This window comes from Poecilia reticulata, chromosome 17, assembly GCF_904066995.2.
Source record: "Poecilia reticulata chromosome 17, P_reticulata-male-v2, whole genome shotgun sequence".
NCBI lineage: Eukaryota > Metazoa > Chordata > Actinopteri > Cyprinodontiformes > Poeciliidae > Poecilia > Poecilia reticulata.
Genome location: NC_088846.1, coordinates 22,067,173 through 22,089,581, shown reverse-complemented (window position 1 = coordinate 22,089,581; position 22,409 = coordinate 22,067,173). Strand labels below are relative to the sequence as shown.

Here is a 22,409-nt window from a genome sequence, read left to right as displayed (position 1 = left end):
GAACCCCCCAGTTGCATATGCGCATTCACCGAACCCTTCTTATTCCAAACCTCCCCCCCCCCGACACACAAAATACTTTGCGGTATTCTGATTTAGTAATGTAATTATATTAGCTGTGTTACCACCCCCACACCACTAGAGGCAGTACCAACCCCGAAAAGATGCGACTAAGGAGCAGATTTAGACTATAGAATTTGGTAAAAACGGTGAGTTTTGCTGAAGTAATTAAAGACACAAGTTCAAATCCATGCTGAGAGTGAAGCTCCTTCAATCAGGGCTCCTCCGCAGCACTGATTGGCTAAGCAATGTAACGTGATCCTCTGCAGCAACTGATGGCAAAGCAGGGCGTCATCAAGACTTTACACAAGTGTGTCTTTATCTCCGCGGCAGAGGCTCCGCCGAACCCCAGAGACCGACTCATCGAACCCCTGGGGTTCGATCGAACCCAAGTTAAGAATCACTTCTCTAGTGTAATAATGCTAAAAAAGCTCATTGCTCCGTTGAGTCAGTTATCTGGGAGAATTTGGTGTTCTGTGTTGAAATAACAAACTGCAAAAGAGAGTGAAAGACGAGATATGATTGATACATTTCTGTGAGAGTACATTGACTAGCTAGCAGTTAGCCACTAGTAATGCTAAAGTTAGCAACTGTTGGTTTATTTCTTGTCGTCGCGAAAGAGCCCTTTCACATTTTTTTGTCATTCTAAACTGCATCTGATCATTTGTAGTAACCAACCTACATACATGTTTTTGGGCTATAAGAGAGGGAGGAACCCAGAGAGAACAAACTAATTGATGAACAGACCCCGGGCCAGTACTGAAACTTTAAACCTTTGGCTGCAAGCTAACATTGCTAACAACTGCTCTACCAACAAATTAATGTTCTTTTATGGAGAGGAATATGGTTTAAAATATAAATATTCAAATTTGGCTGTATGAAAACTAAAAGCTTAAGGTGGTTGTATTGTCAGACCAGCATATATGTTTTTTAAATAGGTGTTAGAAATATTTTAATTTGATTCATTCACTCGTGCAATTGAATAAAAAGGATATAAAAAGTAATTTAAAAAAACCCAGGAAGACTTTGAGTTCCTTTTTTTACCAGCTTGATTTGTTGACTTTACTGTTGCTAGGCGACAGAACGTACACAGCAGTAATGGCGGGAATAAATCTGAAGGCCAGAGAGTCCAGTTTCATGGCTGCTTATCTTCCGGTCTTCATGGTAAACCAAGAACTCAACCAGACACTGAATTTGGAAACACCCAGTGACTTAAGTGTACTTTTACCCCTCCTTCTGGTATTAACAGTTCTACATTCTAGTAACATAAAATGTTAATTATTTACTTTACATAATAAACCCTTGTTCCAACAAATGCTTTAGGCATTTATTAGACAAAATTATATATGTAGTAAAACTAGGAGTTACAGACATCCAGGAGGATGTTCTCTAGAAATGGACCTTTATATCTGGAGATGGACTTTTTTCTCTGACAATAGCCATAGAAACAGGAGGCATTGTAGAAAGGCCCTGCATCTTTGCATTTCTGTTGACTGCAGCCTGTGAAATGTAACACTACTGAACAGCTGCTCGGAGCATACCACAGTGTTGCTCTGCCTTTTTCGCCTGCTTCTGAGAACAAAACGGGCTGCTTTGGCTAGAACTCTCATTCCTCCTACACAGAAGGTGAGACATCATGAGATATCCTAGTCTTGTAACCTTTTAACATACTTGAAGGAGTCTGATGAATGGGATTTTTGTGTGTCTGCCAGCGCAGAGATATCTTTTTGAAAAATGCACTTGACTGTAATCTCAGCGGGATGATCATTGATCAAGAAGACAAATAGTGGACTGAAAATTAAACCGGTGGGAGTCATACACAAGTGGGGAGAGGAGTATGAGGAAGTGGATGACATTAAAGGTCACCAGCTAAAGTACATCTGAATACGTGGAGGGTATTTCCATATCGATTGCCAGCTTCCCCTTGAACTTGGAGAGATGTATTGAGCTCCTTTTCTTGCTTGCAGGTGCTGACCTTGTAATATAGCTTTGAGCGTCTTGTTGCTAAAGCACTCAGTTTTACTCCCAAAGAGCACTGTGCAAAATTTTGCCATTCCATTTGAAGACATTTGTCACTTGGGTTAATTATTTCCTGCCACAAACATTACCGCTTTCCATATTTCACCTCAAAGCAACTTCTCTGAGCATCCTGCTTCTTTACTTCCTCTGTCACCCCCAAAACCCACCACAACATAGTATCACTTAGTTTAGTGCGCAAAGGAAAAGAAACTCGTAGGGTGTTTCCAACCCCCCCCCCCCCCTGAGAGCAGGAAGGGGGCACGCTATTGTAAAGTGCTTCGATGTTGCTTCATTTCCCCATTTTAATTGGGCTATCTAAATGCATCCTCGGTTTGTCAATACCCGCCGGGGTCCCAGATAAAAATGATTTGTCTCATGCATTCGGCGGCATGCTCCGCTGTTCCCCTTCGAGAGCGTGCCCTGCCAGTTGACAGCAACAGAGTGTAATGGAGAGCGCTCATTGTTTTTGATTTTCAGTGAGAACCAGGAATAGAGGTCCCTTCCTCTATCCCTTCAACCTACGTTGTCTCTTGGTCTTTTTATTTCTTTATTTTTTCTGTTCTCATGCCGCCTGTAACCAAAAGTCTATGTAGACATTGCAGGAACGCCTAGAAAGCAAGGTACTGAGGCTCCAAAGGATAATTAATAAACTAATTACAAATAATTTATATAAATGCCAATGACCTAAATCAAAATCTCTAGAAATGTGAGCAAAGAACAGCCTAAAAAATCCAGACAAAATTAGCTAAAAAAAATAACTTTACTTTTGTAGCTAAAAAGTAACTCCAAAAGTAAAGCTAACTATCCGTATCCAAATTGAGTTAATAATTTTGTGGATTATTTCATGAGGAGGAGACTTTGAGACAGATACCAGTACAGATTGTAGCTCATCGTCCATATTTGGTACGGAATATCTAGTTTTAAAGATTTACCTCTATATGCTTCAGAAATTGCTTTTTGAAATTATTTCTGCTTTCAAAGATTTTGTCTCTGAAATATGGCATTTGGCCTTTATATTTGATACCTCCACATACGTTGATACATACAGCATCTTTACAGGCCAGTACTCATGCCTGCTCCCACTGAAGGTCAGAACCATTAAATCACTATCTTATCTGTGTTTTTATGTGCTCTTTTTTTCCCCATGTCCTTTGTATTTTTTATGCCTCCTGTCGCTTTGTACCATCACCTTCCCCTCTCAATGCAGGAGCCAGTGTTATCTGCAGACAGTCCTGGGAAGAAAAAAAAAAAATCACAGCCATAATCGTGTCCTTGGCAAACGTTGAGCAAAAGTACAATGTTCAAAAGCTTTTTTTTCCCATTGCGAAAGAATTCAGTTTTGCGCTCTTGGAGACCATTTTGTATTTAACTAGCTCCTCTATGCAGATTCTGCATTTTTTAATGTTAATTAATGAATTCTAATTTGGTGCCTTGCATCAAGAAAATTACATATGATTAGACATAATTAGATATTTACTCATGCTTGCTGCTCTGCCTGAACTATCCCACTAACCCATCTCATTCTGCATCTCAGAGTGAGGTTAAATGTTACACTAACAAACTGCAAATATGCCCAACTCATATTTGTAAGCAACAGTGTGGTCTGTGCATTCTATAGAAATCCCCCCCAGTTTCAGCCTGGAAGCAAATTAGCCAACAAAACCAGTGGCAGTAGCCAACCCTGAGTACATTGCAAATTGCCTGGGAATGTTAAACTAACAGGTGCTGCCCAGCTGTGCTTCTGGACATGATGACATAGTGCTAGTCTAAAGAGCCCATCAGCAGCAGCACACTGACTTTCACAGCTCAGTGTTTATGACACGGGTCAGCATTTTTTCACTGGCATGCAGCCAGTATTGTGTTTGACAACGTCCCCTGGGGAATGAGGAAGTTATGCACAACTGTTTGCATTCCTTTTAAAGGATTAACAGAATTGCATTACTTTAGATAATGCAGCAGATTTATAGCTACAGCGACTTGCAGAGGAATCCATGCTGTTTGAACAAACTTCAGTGTATTCAGTCCAATCCAACTTTTTTTATAAAGCACTACAGCCACAGTGGAGAAAAGAATAAAAAAATGCATTAAAAGATATGAAGCAGATACGTATTTACAACAATTAGAACTCAATAAAACAAAGCGTAAAAGGCTACAGCAGCTCAGAGAAGTAACTTGGAACCATTTAGGAATTTAGAAATAAATAAAAATAATTTTAAAACTTAGCCCAAAATGTGTTGGCAGTCGGGGGAAAGTGAGGCTAAAATAGGAGAAATGTGAAGCCCAGATCTACAGGAGGGGGCTCAGTGTTGCCACCAAATACCATCACCATTATCTTGTTTAAATTTACAATGTTCATAGCCATCTAGTCTTTTATTATGTCATAACTCCTAAGTAGTGATGTGACAGAATATATAACTTTCTGTTTTGAGTGGGACATAAATCTGACCGTCATCTGCATAACAGTTAATGGAAACACCATAAAATCTCTAAAAACGATTGAAAATATTAATTTTCTTCCAATTCACTATTATTTAAAGCTTTATATTAGTTTATTACATTCAGTTAAAAAAATATACAGAAGTTTGTGGTGGTAATAGAACCAAATGTGAAAAAGCTGAAGGGGAGTGGATGGCTTAGCGCGACATTGCTTGACTTATAGATGATCAGTTCCAACAGTGAAGCCAAGTTTATTTCTGCAGTGCGAGTATCATTCATTCAGATCACTCCATGAATCTCTGCTGAACTGTTTCCCTACCTCCAAGCTTAACCTTGTTAAGTGTTTCTGCAGACTTGTAGACGGGTGAATTGATAAAACCCAGGGCCAGTGTGATTCATCCCATCTCTCTGCAGCCTGAGTTTTTGGTAGTTTGATTCATGAATGCTTCAACCCTTGAGCCACACAACAAGCTTTGCTCAACCTTACCAGAAAAAATACATACTAGACTACTCTTCAATTGTTAAGTGGGGTTTGGTAGTAGAGAGAGGCTGGCTTCTTCAGATTTAAAAGGTTGTCAACTTCCCTTAAGTCTGATGAAACAAGTGGGGGGATGGATGGTTGTTGCAGTGTTATAAATTGTCTGTCTTGGTAAAGCGGGGGGGTTTCCAACTCTATTCAAGTTCTTGAGAGAGGGGGGTGGGGCTCAATAGAAGCCTTTAAACTGCTTGAACTGCCAAACGTCCCTTTGGGCAACAGTTTAAAACTTTCATTGAGGGTTACAACTCAAGAGCCATCTGTGTGCTTTTACATTGCACCCAAATGGGATTACACTCAAAATGAAATGGCTTACGTCTTGCATTTAATAAAATTTACCTCCCACTCCGAGGTTCAGTTCGTTCCGGCGATTTTCATTTCAGATTCATGTGACATTTGATTTGGCACAAACATTCTACACCCACAAATATACTACTTTTTCCCTCTCCTTATGGATGTGTGGGTGGACTCATTATCCTCCAGAAGCTTCCCCTCAAACTCTTGCGAGCTTGTAATGAAATGAGATGTTTACAGGCTGTCCAGATTGGCTGTTCGTTCTCCTGCAGATAGTTATGGAGCAGATTTTGACAAGTTTCTGTTCACTGTTCATGCCTAATTTCACAAATTTGTGTACTGGTGTTGCAGCACGGGAAGCTGAAATATATTGTTTATTTTTACAGTTGAAATACAATTGCTTTTTAATTAGGTAACCTAAGTTTTCATGAGATACACATTTGAATCATTATTTAGGACAGAAAACATATTTCTTTTTTGGAGTTGCGTTTACAGGTACGTAGTTTCCAGAACAGCCACACTGGACTGGTTACCAGCATGAAGTTATGCAAAGGTTAAAAAGTTACAGTTTTAAAACTGATAAAATGTTCCTCCATATCTTCTCTGGGGTTTAAAATAATTTTTAATGAGGCCAGAGAAGTTGCTAGAGTGACTCGAGTTTTGTAAATGGCACTGCCTGATCTCCACCTCTTGCTGAACACTGCAAATCAGTAGGCTGAAAGAAGGCTTTTCTTTTGTTTATAAGAAAGATAGAGTCTGCTGTTTGGTAATGTTTTGCAGGCACATAAAATATATTACCCACGCTGTTATGAATAATAAACTGGTTTGGATGCTGTGCAGCTTAATGGAGTTCAGTTTTTTTTTTTTTGCTTTAGGATAGTCGTTATTATGCATAAAGATGTCAACAATGTATTGTTTTTACAATTAGAAGCTGCTGATTAGCATCTCAAAAGCTCAAATAATACCTGAACTCCAATCCCTACTCCAAGAAGAGTTAAAAAGGAGTCTGAATTGAGGAACAACAGGACCAAAAGAGCCGAGAGAGAAGGAGAAAGTTCAAACCATCTCTGCCATTGATTACAAAATCCCCAATTCCAACGTATCTCTGTCTGACTTTCTAAGTGTCGGAAAGAGATTCTCTTTCATTCTAGCAAGAAAATGAAAATTCTTACCTGAACTTTGAGATTTTCAGAAGGCTGTCAATGTTTCAAAAACTTGTATGTTCCACAACAAACAGGTTGAAAGCTCAGTTCAACCTTTTCATCATCTGTTGAAAGTCCTGCTCTCTCTCACTCTCTCACAGCCTTAATGAACCCCATACATGTGGATAAAGAGGTCTATTTAAAAAAAAGCCTTGAGCATTGTGCAATCATACTCATCAAATTTATTTTCAAATCAAACAGATATCTGTCAGATATAAGTTTAGACATACTGTATCTAAACTTATATAGATATGTATAAGTTTAGATAGTTTTTTTGATTGCAGTTCTGCTTCAAGGTCCATTCAACCTTGAATCGTATTTTATTCCTAAACAAAAGAAATTCAAAAAATCTGAATATATTCAACAAACCTGGAGGATTTTTATATTTTACATGTTTATATTCATATATTTTTCTAAATGTCTTTTGTTGTGCTAATGTATTGAAATCAGCTCCATTTCATAGTCATTATGAATTGCAATAGTCAAGAGCAACAAAATTCTTAAACTGATATTTATTCACTGCATACTTTTTGCACCAGGTGATGTAGATGTGTTGTTTTATCATCAAGGCATCGCAATGTTATGCATTGCTCCATCTAAAAATATTTATCACAGTCCTGCTTGCAGTATCAGCAGTGTCACAGACTTATATAACAAACATCATTACGTGGAGGGTGAAACACAGTTGAAGCATCGCTGGATGAGTAACATCGCACCAAGTATTATTGGGGATAAATGAGCAAAACTCCCCCCGAGGTCCCAAGTCTCTGTGATCTATTAAGGCGCACTCGTCTCGGATGGTAGTTTTGGCGGGGGGAGAGAATTGTTGTGCTGACATCCTCTCTCGGTGCAATCCCTTGTCCTTGTAGGACGGGAGAGAAAAACAGCACCAGGGGCTGACTTGGCTGTTCCTCTGAGCTCCGTCATAAATCCGACTGAACATTTCTGAACATCTGTTGTGGATGATTAGCTCCATGGCTAGCGGAGTTTGACCAAAGGGAATGGGGAAACTGTGTGTTTGCGAAAATTATGCATGTGTGTACTCGAAGCTTTGCAGATTTAAGAATGGGGATTTTGCATATTTATCCTCCTGTAACATTATTTTTTCCTCCCCTCTTGTGATAAAGAAAGAAGGGCGAATTATTTTCGAAGCCATTTTATTATCCAACAAACATGTAAGTGGACATATATTATCAGAGTCTCCTGGGGATGTTTGTATATTTCAAGGTTATGCTTTGTTAGTCCTCTAAGTTTCAGCAGCTTATCGAATTGGAAATGCGTCCTGGAATTTCATTTAAAACGGCCAGTGGGAATTATTTATGGTTTATTAACCTGCAAGAGCAAACCCACGTTGAAAGTTAAAGAAAAATGATATTCAACCCAATAGCTATTTAAAAATGACTACTACTTAATATGTATGCCAAAATCTGAATCTAAACTAATGGATTAGGTTGCACTGAAAAGTAAATTGTCTAATTTTCAGATGTACTTTTCACCCCATCAAATACATTGCTTTAGGCAAAGATGGCAAAAGTAAAATCAAAGCTAAAAGCTATCCAAAGCAACCTGATTAATGTCAATTGTGTACAATAAAGAAGTGAACATGAAGTAGATAAAAGATGCCAAACATAGCCGATCTTATGAAAGGCTGGGGCAGATGAGAAACATTTATTCACATCTTTCAGTTTAGAAAGTTTTTACGGCTTTAGCCTTCAGTGAACCACCATTAGAGCCGTTCTCCACAAATGGAGAAAACCTGGAACCATGGTGAACTTTCCCAGGAGTGTCCAACCTGTCAATATTACTCCAAGAGTCCATCAATGATTCATCCAGGAGGTCATAGATGAGCACCGTACAAAATCTAAAGCAACGGAGGATTCAAGCACTTCAGCTAACGTCAATCTTCTTAATTCAACAATAAGAAAGAGACTGAATTCTCCATGGGAGAGTACGAAGTTAAAAAACAGGACAGAAAGACCCAACTCCTAATTATCCCGCAAATAAAAAATCTTGATGAAAAATATTAAAACTGTAGCTGTTTTTGGAAGGTATGTGTTCATTATCGCATTTACAATTGATGCACTTGATTAGATTAAGGGAGTAATTACTTTTTATAAGAGAGGAAGGAGGTTTTGGATAGTTTTTTCTGTAATAAATGAAATCATCATTTGAAAATGTTTTTCATATTCAGGTTATTTATGTCTGATTTGAACTTCTATTTATTTTAATTAAGTGTGATTTTAAAAAACCCAAAAACAAAACAATATGGATTTGAATTACAAATAGCAGAGTTTCGTTTAAAATCAACAGTGAGTTTATGATCAACCTCTGTTCATGATTAAACTCTGTTTCTAAGGTGAACAATAGATAATGGAGTCTCTAAGATACACATAAGAAGACGTGCTCTTCCAGACTTTTTTTCCCCTCTACATTCAGGTGAAGCTCAGGTTTGCGTCCCATTGGTCAGTCCTTAGGAAAGGTAAGCCCCTCTACTGCAGCCTCCTCCCTCCTAATGCCTGAAATCTGACACCGGTGACATCACACGGGGTGGGTTTGGCTTGTCCCGGGCAGTCCCAGAACGCCCCGCTCAGTGTGTGAACAAGCTTTGACTCTGAAGGATCTCTCCCCGCAGCCACAGCTGGAAACCTATTGCCGGGGAAGCCGAGGAGCCGAGTTCCTCCGGTCTAATGAAAACGCTGTGAACGGAATAACTGAGGAGGAACTGAGGACTACTTTCTCTCTCTTTCTTTGTTTTTCCAAAGACATCACTCAGGGATAATCTTTTTCTTTTTGTGGATACTGCTGGATTTTCTTTCGCTGGATTTGGATTCCGACTTTCCCTCACTCTCTTGCTGGAATAAGTTCCTCAGAATAAGGAGGAATGAAAAGGATTTTTTAATAAGTGGACGTACTGGACATGCATGGGTGAGTTGGGAGTTTTGAGCATTTTGAGATGAAGTTTTTACAGTTGGCGATAGGTGAGGCACAGGTGCATTTTGTGAAACATGCTGCCATCTTTGTGGTAGATTGAACTTTATCCTCAAGAAATCCCTAACATGCCGTTCACAGATTGCCTTTTTTATGGTAAAAGTAGCAAAATAAGTTGATGTGTTCCACTTGAGTGGTCAGGTATTTTCTTACCGCTCTTTTGTCTCCTTTACTTTTTGTCCCTGCTCATTCTTGCTTGTGAAGCCAAAACAATAGTTTAACCTCGTCTTGGCTTAGCTCTATTGGCTGGTTCTCTGGCAAATTGCCCTGTCTGCTGCGAGCCCTCCCCTATGTATTCAGAGGACTTTGAATAGGAAGGCCATAGAATGTCCCCTAGCTACCACTGCTAAAGGTGAGACACCCTGCCATTTCCACCGCATTAGGCCCTGCACTCTGAGGCCAAACAACCTGTTTTTCCAGTTGCCTTTACCTCCATGGGCAATCTTTGGGGGTAACATTTCAGCGACACAAATTCCAGTGAGGTGGAGACACTGAAAAGCTTTGAAATCCCAGATAATTGTAGAGGAGAACTTTTGGAAGTCATAAATTATGACTGTGTCTCGACTAACTATATCCTGTAATGGATGTTTGTGTGATTTACAGGTTTATTTTCTATCATTGTTGGCACTTTTTGAAAAACTTTCCTTGTTCACAAGTGATTTGCCAATTGTTGCTCAGGAATACTGTTGCTCAACACAAGCCCTGGATATCTGTGAGAAAATAGCCTTTTTGTGTCTTGCCCTTTCCCACCAAAGCTGCCTCAAGCTTTCCAAAAACACAATTCTGACATGTTTTCTGTTTTGTTTGGCCTTTAAGAGACATATTCTTCCCTGTAGGTCGGTTGTTCTGCAATAAGAACCCTTTTCCTCGATCTTGTGAGACTGTTTTTCGGTTATTGTTTTCTTTTAGTTAAAGATTCGGCAGAGCAACCCTTTCTCACCCCTCGTTTGTTTTAACACAGAGTGGAAAAAACCCCCCGAAAACCTGGTTTGAAACTCAAGATGGTTGAAATGTCTGTTCAGCTGCTGGGTAGCAAAAATGAACATGGCTAAAAGCTGTCCGCTCCAATCCGTGAGCCTTCAGGTCACGTCTGCATGTCGTGACCTGAAGGTTGTCTTCCTTCAGCTCCACCGTGCCGTTCACTGACCCATCATACCAGCTTTTACAACGGGGCCTTGGCCACTTTTCAGTAGTCAGGTTCCAGTCAAATATTATGTGATTTGGATAGAAATTCAGGAAGCCCTTTGGATTAAATGACTAAATGTGCAGCACATTCACACACCCTGACTTTTAGTCATGTTACAACCATAAACCTCTGCAGTTTACTGGCATTTTATGTGACAGACAAGCACAAAAAAATTTAAGTAATGAAAACAAACTTTTAGTCACAGACCTTGCCATTGAATTTGGTATAAACGTTCACTAGGCCATTTTAGCAAATGAACTGACATAAATCCTTTCATTGTACCTCTGGCTGTATATTTAGGATTGTTTTCATGATAAAACTCAACCATGTTTCACAGCTACGATGTGCAATGTTAGTTTTCTTCTCATCTTTCAGTCTCTTGTCTCTCGTCTCCATGCTTTTCTTGGTTTAGGTGGTGGGTTTACAGTTGGGCTATATATTTTTTTCCCGTTTTCAGATGAGCTACAGGAGATGTTAAAACCTTGAGATTTGTTTTGTCTCTGACTTGTCTGCTGTTTTCATTGGAGATGACCTTCACAGAGGACTTAACTCACTAATAGTGAAAGATTTTTTATTTATTTAGGCATTTAAAGAAGGCAGAGTACAAAAGCGTTTTTTAAAAATGCATCATTTTACTTCCACCTCACAAGCATGCACTACTTTGTGTTTTTCTGCCGCATAAAGTCCCAATAAAATACATTGAGGCTTGTGGTTTTTAACCGATCCTTTTGCAAGGAACTGTAAATGACGTTGGTTTGTTGGGAGGCTCTCTTTGTCTCTGAAGAGTTTATCCTAAAAGGAACAGTCAGTTAGTCAGTCAACAGCCTTCGACCACCAGCACCGGATTTTTCAAAAGTAATTATGGGCTGAGCATATGGATTTTTCCGTAGAACTTGATTTCTCATCGTCAGTGAGCTGGGTGACGTGTAATGGGCCATTGACGCATGATGAATCTTTTCAGTTGCTTCCTTTCGAGTCTGAACATGCGAGATGCTTACAATCACAGATCAATGCCAGTGGCGGTGACTCTGTCAGTTATCCGTGACACATGCTGTAAGTAAAAACCTGCTTGCTTTTATTGAATTATTAAAGCTCAAAGCTTTGATGCAGATTTCGAGGTGTCAACTTTAAAATGTCAGTGGTGGGTGTTTTTATTATTATTTAATTTTATTTTTTCCGTGCATGTGTCAGGGATTGTTCCTCGATGTTGACAGGGTCATGGGTTGTTGTTTCATGATGACAACGCCTAATTGTCAACCCGGAGTTGGGTACCAAATAACATGTTTACACAGCTCTACTTTTGCAAGGCTGTCGTATATGCCGAGCATAATGTGAGGTGTCAATCAGCGACCACCGCCGTGTGATGTGTCGGTGATTGCTGATAGTCACTTTCTGGTTTCAGTTGTGACACTTCTTTCTTTCATCCGGCCTTTCATTCATTTCGACAGGTGCTGACGGGAAGGTTTAGAAAAAAAAGGGCCATCTTTACCACTGCAGTCATCGGTGTTTTGACAAGACTTCTTTTCTCAGCTGCCCCTAGCAGTGAGCTCATTTGAAAGAACTAGGTCTGCACCTCTCCTTTGACTTCTGGATAAGTTTGATAAACACTGTATTAGGGTTTTGATGAAAGATCAGATCTAAATTAGAAAACATGTTTATTTTAGGTAAGGTGGTGTTATTTTTGTTGCTTATAAGCAGAGGATCTTTAGCTCAATGTCTCTTTAAAGCGACTTCATGTCTTCTTTCTATGCCTTGTGTTTTACACTATATATTGTGTTTTTTGTTCCAATTGCATCCTTTATGGCCAGTGTTTGGTTTTTTTTTTTGCTCATGGCCTTGCACATTTCATTTAAACCGTAACTCTGAGTTTCTCAAAGGGGGGAAAACAAATCCACTTTGTCAGTCAGGACATTTCCCTCTTTGCAGAAAACTCATTTCAATTCCACATCATCCAATTATGCCTCCGTGTTGATTGAAAGGCCTCTATTTCCAGGGGCAGATTATTATTTTTGGGTACGCTTCATATGTGATAAGTCTGGACTTGTGTTTCTTTATATATGACCTGTGCATTGGTGCCGGCTGGGAATATATTGGCTTTGAAAAAAGGATGTTGCTCTAAATTATTATATTCTGTGAAAACTGAAATGATAAATCTTTGTCTTTGTTTCTGGGTACCTTGCTGAATAACCTTTAATGAAATAATTTTAATTCTCTTTTAAAGAGAAACTTTATTATGAAGTAATAATAAATGTCTGAGTTCAGTATCTTGGAGACCTAGCAAACTGGCATCCTGTAGAGTTATGTCAATGCGTTGTTGAAAGCCAGTTGTGACAAAAACAATAACGTGTGATACTATAAGTATTCAGATTAAAGTGATTACTGCACCAGTTCTGACCAGCATTTTTATCTTGATGACCACAGGCACCAGAATAGCCTATTTTTTGCAACTGTAGTGCAAGTGACCCTTTCTCCATATAATCTGTCCACGATTTATTTCCGAGAGCTTGAATGCACTACAATGGACCCTCACCTATTAGCAGTTTAGTATTCGCACATTTTTTCTGTGGAACGTGATTCCAAATTGCAGAAAAATAGGCAGTTCTCTCAAATACTTGAGAGTGCATCTCAAGTATCTGCAAATTTTAGCTATTCACAAGTAACTGTCTTCCCTAACCCAGGGGTTCGCTGTGCTGCTGTGTTATAGTTAAAATATTGCTTCAGTAACCCCTTCAAACGTCAGGCTAAAGCTGCATGTGAAGTGGATGGGAGAAAAATTAAGATAATGATACACAAACAGACTTCAGCTTAAAATGCACTCAGAGATTCTCTCCTTTATTTGGTTCTGATGCAGAAAAAATTAAGTCGCAGCTAAAGCTAAAGAGCTAATGCATGAAGGTTATTGATTTAATGCAATCGGCATTTTGTTCTGACAAAAGAAACATAAAATATAAATAAGGAATGTTAAACATTTTCTTACCTACTACATTTTTCCTTAAGCATTTAGGTTAAGTTTAATATTCCACTCATATAAAAATCATAGGGTGAAAGTGTTTTGAACAGAGAAACTAGTTTTAACAGGCTGCGTTACAAATACGCAACATCACATCTATTCAACATGTCCCTGTCAAAAATGTTGTTTTAACCATCAAACTGTCCTTGTACCTATAGTGTGTTGCTTTAAGATAATCCAGATGACACATCATCCATATATGGTACTCACTTCCTGTTCTTAAAAAGCATGGCTAAAAAAGCCTCTTTACTGACAAAAGCAGTGGTGAATATTATTTTTCCTTGTGTAGCATATTGTGAATATTTATAGGTCTTATGGCTTCAGAGTTTGATATATTTGCCCTTTAATGATTAAAAGCTGTGAATTTGGTTGGTTTAGGCTTACTTTATTGAGAATTTAAGCTTGCAGCTTTACTTTGTGGAGCATGATGGGGTAACTGTAATGCTTAGTAGCAGTGAAACAAATACAACTGAAGCTTTGCTGGATTTATTCATAACTCTGTACTCAAAAGTATAATCAAGTATCTGATATATCTCACCGCTTTCACCAGCACCCTTGTTTGCTCAGACTCCCAATTTTTAAAAAAATGCCATGCTTAAACCTGACATCCCACTTCATTACTTCACCAGCCCTCCTGTCCCTTCCTTTATCAGCCCACACATGTCACTTCTAATGGAATAATAAGCCTTCACACTCATTCCTAGGCTTGCATCTGAGCATGCAGCTTTTGTATTCTCGACTGTGTGCTTTATCCTCAAACATAGAGCAATGTCTCTTCCTCCTGCAGAATTCTCAATTCCCCGGCTTGTTTTGTGAAGATGGATGGAGATTCATTTGGTTTCATTATAACGCCTGACTTATTTATGGCCTGCCTGTGCAGCGCCTCTTGGCCCAGTGTGGCCTGGTAAAGATGCTGGGGGCTGTGGCGTTGATGAAACATTCCTGTGTCTAGAGGTGGGGGTGTGTGAAGATGGGGGTGTTTCTCCAAGGAAGCGCTGGTTGTTGAAGGGAGGGCGGAGAGGTGACAGAACAAGAACCACGGACAAGGCCACCAGAATCTAATTCCACTTGCTCTGCCTAGCTACAGGAGTCCTCTTTTAAAGCCTTTAAAGTCTCGCACTGCTTGGCGCTCGGCTGTTAAGCGAAACCTCACAATGCGGTCAGGCCCTATTAAAGCATTTGCAATAAAAGGTAAACCACCCTTTGGAGAAAGTCACCCTTAAACTCGCTTTTTAGTGTACAACTTGTGGACTGTTTTGAGTTCTGCCGCAGCAATCCCAAACCTTTATCTGGAGACCCCCCTCCTCTCTTTCCAAGGCGCTCCAGCCTTGGAGATTACTGCTTCACAACCCTAGAGCAGGGATGCTGTCTGCCTGGTAATTTAATGGCTAATCCCCTGCCTCTTCCCTACAAATCTCTTCCCTGATAAAGGGGTTGCTTCTGCATTAGTAAACATGGGAGTCTTGACTTCCCTGGCTTAAAATAAGACAAGAGAACCAGTTTGAGAAGACAGCCTAACCAGTCTCTTTCACAGACTTAGCATTTTGTGTTGTCACATTCAGCGTTTATTTATACTATTGAAATGCCTTTAAATTAGCTTAAATTGTGTGTCATGCTTTTTTTGCACTTATTGGTAAGGAGATTCCTAATTCCCCTGGCTCAGTGTCTCATGGGGTTAGCAGTTTTATGGTTTGATGTTGAGCTGTTACTGCCTCAGAGTGTCATGCATTAAAGGGAGATCCCAGTTCATTGTTAATTTACATTTATTAGCTTTCTGACCCAAATAAGCTATTCTAATGATTTCTATGACTAGACATGATGCCTCACTTAAAAGGAATTTGCTTTCTTAGATCTTCCTTTGCAAGCTGATTCTGTGTGCTGTATGGAAAACTGCTAAAGAGACCAAGCATGACAAGAAAGTAGGCTGCAGTCCTCATGGGAGCTTTAGGAGGTTATTAGCTTAGGCCATCTGTATAATTTCTGCCTCTTGGTTGGCGGTTCACCTCCTGTGATTGACTAAGAGCTAAGCCTGAAGTTTTAAAATCCGTAAAAAAAAACTAGCTCAGCCAAGTTTAACAGACCCTTGAAAGACGGCATTTAACCAGTCTGTGGAATGACTGCAATGGGTTGTCAATTGTTGACCTGACAGAGACACTTTCCACATCAGGGTGGATCTGATGAGGTGAGTGACTGGCTCCTGTACCGACTTGTGTTCCTGTGTGTGGAACAGCCTGGTGTTCAGCCTAATCGCTCTCAGAAACGAAGACGACATGTCAGGAGGAGTTTGGGCAGGTCTTTCTTTTTGAGTGCGTTGAAAAACCCGTCTGTCACATAGAATTGAAATGAAACACACTGAGGTCTGGGGCTGCAACATGACAAAATGCAATCCAACACAAAATGGTGTGTAGTTTTGAAATTAAGAGGGTTGAATTTGGTTTTTGACTTCGGTTTACAAATTAAAACCTGTGTTGCATGCAGATATATTCAACCCGTTTGAATACAACACCCTTAAATAAATCCAGTTGAAACAATGGCTTTCAGAAGTTATCTATGTATTTAATAGAACCCTCCTGCATCTAATATATTTCAACCAAAGAGTCAGACAAGAGATGGGCATCAATATTCAATGTTAACTTGCACACTGGACACTCCTGGTAGGGAATCTGTTATAGGCTCCAAAAATCTTGACTGCGATGGAGGTTGAGTGTCCAGTAAGACAACAGCCATAGACATACAGCCAGAGCTACAATGGAATGGTTTGTATGCTTTATATTGTTAGTGTGGGGAAGTGAGTCACAATTATACACTACGTTGTGGTTGTCTTTCCTTTAAAACCCCAATAAAGTTAATTGAAGCTTGAGGTTGCAAGAGAACAATAGGTGAAACCTTTTAACAGGTTTGGAAACTTTGACGAGGCACGATTGCTCCCATGTTTGTGCTATTCTACCAACATATTCAACTTGCCCAAAGTTTTTGCAAATCTGCTGTTATTTAAAAGTTTTATCTAATAATTAATATGGGCTTTGCCACATCTAATGTAACATTTTGTAACAGTCTTTTCATGAATTGTGGTGATTAATTTCATAAAAATTACATCCTTGGCGTCTCTTTTATAATAATAAATTAAAAAATTAAGAAGAAGACTCGCTCAGATCTAAATGCCGGCTTTGCTTGATTGGACGTGTTTGCGCTGAATATCTGGAGGAGCTCTTGCCAAGATATTTTTTTATGAAGTGATTTGTCAAGCAAAGTATTTGATGAGTCATTCAAATCTCAAGAGCTCAGAATGAACCCAGATTTTCTTTGGGTATATTTTTGAACATGTGTCTAAGAAAGTGTATGTGTCTGGTTAGTGGAGGCACTGAATAATGACTCTTTATGGGTGGTAATTGATAGTCTGGGGGCAGATAAATCACATCTGCACAGGAGAGAATAAATATAAATAGATATACAGAGGACAAGCATAAAAAGAAGGAAAGGAAGTGGGTGAACTGTTCAACATAGTGGCGACTTTAAAAGAGGCAGAGGCCTTTGTAAAAAATTTCTAGTTTCTTTTCAATAATTCTATTAAATGTACAGTTCTGCTGTTTCTTTTAGAAAAGCACACCTTGTCTTTATTCTGTATCTGTTACAAGCCTTGTGGATTAAATATAGTGCTGCTGCTTAGGTGTGGCTTTTGCCTCTTTTTAAGCTCATCTATCAGATTGATGGAGTGAATTTCAGTTGTATGCCTTGGCCAGAGAGACCATAGAGAGGATAGAGCAAGAGTGGGGAGAGGGCCAGAGAGATTGGTCCCAGGGAGAGATTCATAGGTAGTAATGAGGACGTTGGTGATGTGCAGGTCAGCGTGTTGTGGCTCCGGCCTGTCAGTATAATGGACCTTGCCAGTCAGTTGGCAATCGATTGCACCGCTCACAACCTCGTCGGCCCGTTGTTCTGCACTCCTCCTGTCTGTCATGCTGCCATGCGGAGATTGAGGACAAAGCAGAATCTTCCTTCAGACGACAGATGCACTGTCCAGATACTTTCTCATTACCTGAGAGGTGGACTAAGGTGAGGTGTTGAGGAAAACGTGGGTCTGACTTCACAATTTCTGCTGACGTAAGCTCAAGAGACATCCGGACTTATCCAATTTACTCTTGCCTGTGGCAGTTCAACACAAGTAAGCATTCAGTGGGTTATGTATGTTTATCAATGTGGTATGAGGCTATTATTGGGGATATAACTATATATTGAGGGAGGGACAAGATCTCAAGAAAAGCATGATGTAGTCACATCCAGTGCTTTTGGTTTGACACCTGTTTAAATCTATGCTGAAACTTCTACTTTTGACATTGGCTGTGCTTGACCTAACCTGTTGTAATAAAGGGATTTTGTCATGTTGTGGTCTAATTTTCTAACCCACATGCAGATCCACTCCAGAAACCGAGAATGATTTAAGTGATTTATTACAACAAGTTGGGAAAGAAACACAGGTAAATGGTCCGGGTGCGTCGGGACTGGAACTTGGGTCAACTGAGTCAGAAACAGACGGTAAGTTTGAGGTCATCGGAAATTTGGATATGGTGCTGGTGGCGAGCTTACCTCCAATCGGGAGGGTAAAGGACTGGGGGGGAAGTCTGGGGAATCCGGAGTTGGTTTGAGGTGCGGAGGACTGTGGGCTGCAGCGGCGTTGGAGGACGGACAGGTAAGTTCGGGAGCTGGAACTGTTCCACTGGGAAGGAGGCTGCCGATCTGTAGGTCCAGAAGGGTCTTGACAGAATCTGCTTTCTCCAGCACGTCTCAGGACAAACAGCTGTAACAGGTCAGAGACACAAAGGATCAGGATCTAGGAAGGGATCAGAAAGATTTGACCTGAGGTGAGCCTGTACCATCATTGGCTAACAATCTGGCAGAGAAGTGTCGGCCTCCTCTAGTTATACAGCTCCTGATGGCAGAATGGTTCCAGGTGCGTGGGTCCGCAGATGCCCTCAGGTGGAAAACAGCCTCCAGCGCCCTCTAGAGGACGAAGCAAACAACTCCAGATCCCAACAGATTTGACTAATGGCTGATAGTACCCAGCAACATTTGCAATGAGGAAGTTCCAAATACCGTATTTTCCGCACTATAAGGCGCACCGGATTATAAGGCGCAATGGCCTATTTTAAAACTTTTTTCATATATAAGGGGCACAGAATAGACGCTTCAGTTTGGGTTGCCAATTTGTTCCGTACTCTATTATTACACATCCACATTTGTAAAGAAGTGGTCCCCGAGTACTTTATATAGTAGGCTGCCCCAGTCATTGTTTCACTCACGGTGTTGGTGTTGCGATATTGTGCCCAACTGCTTTCTGGGTAACACAGACCAACCGACACGCTGCCGCCGCAGTCTCTGTCTGTCTCTTTCCCCCTCCCCGCCCCACCCACTGGCTTTAAATGTATTATCAAACTTTATTAACAAACCAGCGTTCTGACAACTATCCCAGCATGCACCGCGCACTTCTTATACGGGGGAAAATGAAGTTGGCGGCTGCTTACCGTGGTTGCTAGACCTGTTGTGGCTCAAAATCGGTCCATATATTAGGCGTCCCGGATTATAAGGCGCACTGTCGGCTTTTGAGGAAATTGAAGGTTTTTAGTTGCGCCTTATAGTGCGGAAAATACGGTACTTTAAAATCGGTTGTGTGGCAGCATTTCACATAGTTGATAGAAAAGTAGGTGACATGATTTTTAAGTAATGTAAGAAAATATTTCCATTCACTGTTGCATCCTGTTGAGGTGACAAGTTGATATAAGACTGATTTGTAAGCACTCTTAGAATATTACGGATACCTAACCCTTATTTGCAATAACATCAAATTTAACATCTGTTGAAGAACTTCCTATCAACACTGAAGTGAAGTTTTACTCCATAGTTTTTAGCCGAGTTGTGTCAAACATGGCTTCTGAGCAAAGCACTATTTTACAGCAAGAATAGAGCAACTGATGAACTATTCACCAACAGCAATACTAAAGAGAGCTTTTGTTTTAAAATGTCAGCAGTTTTCTTAAAGAGCTAATGCAGAGTTTATGTTTAGTCTGGACACTAAAGTTGGCCACTTACTCATACCTTCCTATCGGGATTGATGGAATTGACTGTTTTCTGTAAGAAAACGTCAACTGTCCAACAATTAAGTACTAATGAAGCTAAACTTAGACTCAGCTTCGAAGCTTACTGTCATTGCGAAACGTAACACTTTTCACAGATTTTTGATAAACCTAGACATTAACATTTTTAATGTTTTGCAACAAGCATTTTATCATGGCTGAATCAAAAGTTATTTTAATTGCGATAATTATTTAGCTAACCGACTAACAATTCTAAACTCACCACATGGCACTCAATGTAAGGGCTATTTTTGGTTTAGATGCTAACGGTGACAACTGATTCTAGCTAGTGCACCTATTGGGGATTAACCAGGTGATTATCTCACTGTAAAGGTACTGCAACTGGCCAACAGTAAGCTCCTAGCGATTCTAAATTTTGCATTTGCTAAGAAACCTTATTAGCACTTCACAGGAATTTAAGGATGCTTCTTGAGAAGCCTATAAATTGATTTTGGTAACCACAGTGCAGCTTCTAATGAGGACCGAAGCAAAAGTGTATTTCATTGTGAGAATAATGCAAATGGCTAGCAGTTAGCTGCTAATGAAGCTTACTGTGTGTGCTTAAAAGCTTCTTATTACCATTAAGCATGAAGGCTATTTTACTGTTTTTGATTAGCTCACACAGTGAACCTTGCAAGCTAGGGCTGGAGCAGATGACTATTTTATTGTGGGAATACTGCTTGACTGTTACCTGTTAAAGAGCTACTTAAGTTAGCATTTGCTTCAATTGGTCACAGTATTTTGAGGCATTTTAACAGATTTAATCTAAGTGGGAAGGTTAGTCATCATTAAATTGTCAGTTTAATTCCATCCTCCCCTGTGAATATGCCCATGTATCTGGTACTTCAGCCCAAGTTTCCTGCTTATCTGAACATTAGTTGAGTGAATACATAAGCTCTAGGAGTGCAGCAGGTGAATGTGACTCATGGTTCACTTTGAGTGGTTGGTATGGCTTGAAAAGTGCAGTGTAAGTTTAGTCCACTTAGTTGTATTTTAAAACCAAAAACCCTTGAAGTGGACAAAACTGAACTGGAATGTTCCAGACTGAACAGAGATTCTTTAAAACATTGTTACATTCATGAAGCCTTTATTTTATTTGTTACACAAAAACTAAATCTTGTTTGTTCTGAATTTGTTGCTATAGCCCCAATAAAAAAAGCCACAATTTTCAGCTTAGAACTTCATGATAAAAAAGTAAAACGTTATGATGCTTTCTGACTTATCCACCTACATTGTTTATCAAATCTTGATATTTAGGGCACAATAAAAGGCTTTATTTAACACCAAACAGATGCACACCAGGTTTGTTTAAAGCTGGGATCTTTATAATTTATTGCCCTGTTACAGTGAGATTGATCTAGTTTTATGAACATGGCCTAAACTGAGAGTTCCTACTTTTCTTGCTTGTTTCATCCTCTGGCCTTTGCCAAATTCAAACTCATCTCTTTTACATTTTAAATCCTTAGTCCTCCGGAGAGCAGTGGGGATATATGCTTCCATCTGCTCCAGCAGGCTGGCTCGTGGCTTAGACAGGGTAAAAGACAGAGGAGGAGGCTTGGTCAGGGAGGAAAAGAGAGAGGGGAAGAAGCCAGAGGATGGAGGGAAACACAGACTGACAGAAAGACAGAATGGCTTATTAGGATCTGCCTCTTTTCACTAGTTAGACAGGGACTGAGAGGGCATCCGTCTGGAATAGAAGCCACAGACATGGACAGGAGTTGGATTAGGACCTCTGGGATCCTCTGTGCAATAACAGCTAATGCATGCTGAATATGTTAGGTTTGAACTGTTTCCACAAGGACAAGCAGTCTTGGTTTTCTTTGTGTAAATAATAGACTTTTTGTGGAAAAAGATGGATCTCTCTGTGGCATGTGCCGTTTTAAATTTCCACAAGCCCGTTTCATATGAGGAGGTCATCCTTTTTAAACAGAGCCTTATGCATTGCGCCATACACCATAAGGTATGATGTTTCTGTTTCCCACCTCAAATGCCAGGTTTTACAGGAGGGGCTTTTCCCAGCCCTCCCTGAGTTTGTCTAACCCTTCCCTCAGTCAATATTAAGCTTGTTCCTCTGTAGCTCAGACCACAATGGACTGCTTTTCCATGTGCATTTTACATGCCCTGTTGCAAAGTGAAATAACGCGTTGTGTCAACATACTATTTCTTCTGAGCTCCGGCACCGACTAAAGACAAACATTCAATATGGTGTGAGACATATCGTATATCCTGTGTCATAAACTGAACGTAGTCCATGGCTAACTCTCTTCACGTCTGTGTATGTGTTTTTTTTATTACCTGAGAGAATATTGTGGCTGACAAAGCAGATTTCTCAGGAGCAAATTTGCATTTAACAGATGTAGTGAGATAAGAAACTGCTTGTTGGATTGCAGTCCGACAACCACAGACCGTCTGCTTTTAAGTGTAATGTGAGTAAGTCTCACTATTTTGTAAAAAGACTATTTTAAATATCGCAATAGTGACTTTTGATTCTTGTTTTTCGAGTAAATGTCATAACTGCACACACATTACTTAAAACACATCTTGATGTTTATAA

General features: G+C 39.9%; 1 protein-coding gene across 17 annotated transcripts in view; it reads left to right on the top strand.

Annotated features, from left to right (window-relative positions):
• The window catches only part of LOC103479767 (protein tyrosine phosphatase receptor type F), a 238,265-nt gene that overhangs the window by 53,766 nt on the left and 162,090 nt on the right, over nt 1-22,409 (top strand). Inside the window, exon 1 of one of the 17 annotated variants that reach the window (XM_081597906.1) lies at nt 9,129-9,468. The exons of the other annotated variants lie outside the window; for them this stretch is intronic. The gene's annotated coding sequence lies outside the window, so the exon portion shown is untranslated. Of the gene's footprint in view, nt 1-9,128; nt 9,469-22,409 lie in introns of those variants that run through there. 17 annotated transcript variants of the gene reach the window in all.